The sequence below is a fragment of the Syngnathoides biaculeatus genome, chromosome 20, assembly GCF_019802595.1.
Source record: "Syngnathoides biaculeatus isolate LvHL_M chromosome 20, ASM1980259v1, whole genome shotgun sequence".
In the NCBI taxonomy this organism is placed as follows: domain Eukaryota; kingdom Metazoa; phylum Chordata; class Actinopteri; order Syngnathiformes; family Syngnathidae; genus Syngnathoides; species Syngnathoides biaculeatus.
Window position 1 is genome coordinate 17,159,433 of NC_084659.1, and position 1,406 is coordinate 17,160,838.

The 1,406-nt window shown below is 41.7% G+C and overlaps 1 non-coding gene across 1 annotated transcript; it reads left to right on the top strand.

Moving 5' to 3' along the window:
* The first annotated feature begins 1,080 nt into the window (after window positions 1–1,080).
* Window positions 1,081–1,153, top strand: trnar-acg (transfer RNA arginine (anticodon ACG)). Its single transcript has one exon. It is a non-coding gene; the product is annotated as a tRNA-Arg (tRNA).
* The last annotated feature ends 253 nt before the right edge of the window (window positions 1,154–1,406 follow it).

Here is a 1,406-nt window from a genome sequence, read left to right on the forward strand (position 1 = left end):
GGGACTTGAGATGTGAGGTGAGGCCTGCAGCCAGACTCTCTCAAGTGCAAGAGGACCACGAAACCGAGAGAAAGTAAAGGAAAAGCAGACTGAGTGTCCAGGCAGCTTTTTGCCACTAAGATTTTGTTGTTTTTGTGTCCCCACACTACTTCCTCTAGAATGTTGTTTTGATTTCTGTTTTTCGCTTGAACTTAAATTTCCAAGGAAAGTCAGACCTGAATGAGAAAACAAGGATTTTTTTCTGAAATAGAATTTCATCTATTTTTTTTTTTGCAGTCAAATAACATGGTGGTTACCAATGTAGCGGTTATCTCGTTTGCCTGGTCCTTCCTTCCTCCAATACTTGTTTGCTTTCTTCCTTCCTTGTTCTGTTTTTTGCTCCTACCTCTTTCCCCATCATTTTTTCCTTGTCTTTCTTCCTCAATACATTCTTTGCTTCCTTCCTACCTTGTTCCCCTGTTTTTCTCTCCATCATTTCCTTTTCCCTTCCTTCCTCATTTTGTTGCGTGTTCAATCCTTTTTTTCTTCCTTCCTACAACAGCTCCCTTACAAGAAAGCAACGAAACTACACCTGTTTCCACCCGGTCTCGAACTTGGGACCTTTCGCGTGTTAGGCGAACGTGATAACACTACACTATGTCCACTTTCACACCGTTGGAAAAACATGTGACTTAAGACAGGTTAATCCTCAGAATTGTCAATCTTGATCATCACTTGACTAAACGAGAGAATTTAAGAATTTGCCTGTCACGACTCAGAGATGAACTTGGCCTGTGCCAGTGAAAGCATTGCATCCTCACATGTAGACGATCTGACTTGGCATTCCCTAGATTGGGACAGTCCTGGATCGTGAAGCATTCTCACTGAGCCAACAGCTTTTTACAGCCTACTTTCGTGTCAGTTTCCACAAAGCTGTGATCTAGTGGTTAGTTCTCTGCTTTGTTGCCACGCAATCCTTGTTCAATTCCGGGTCACGGCAGGTATAAAGCCCCTCAGTCGCCTTTTTCGATGCTGTTATTTGGCGGGTGTGGGACAGTGAAAATTGTATACGTAGGTTTGCAGAAGGTGCAGTTTTCGGAAGGGCTAGTGGCGCAATGGATAACGTGTCTGACTACGGATCAGAAGATTCTAGGTTCAAATCCTGGCTAGCTCCCTTGTATTTTTTGCATGTGCAATCAAAGCTAGTTCAGAATGATGTTTTAGGGATGTTCACCTGAAATTTCTTCTTTGACGGTTAGATCACAAATATATATATTTTTTTCTTGATATCTCGAGAACTCCTTTATCAACCACTTCTGCCTTTTTAAATAATTATATAGCAGAGATGCATCAATTGAATCATGAAATATGTCTTTATGCAGCAAACGACCTCACACAGGTGCATCTGATTCAGGATAATACATGGA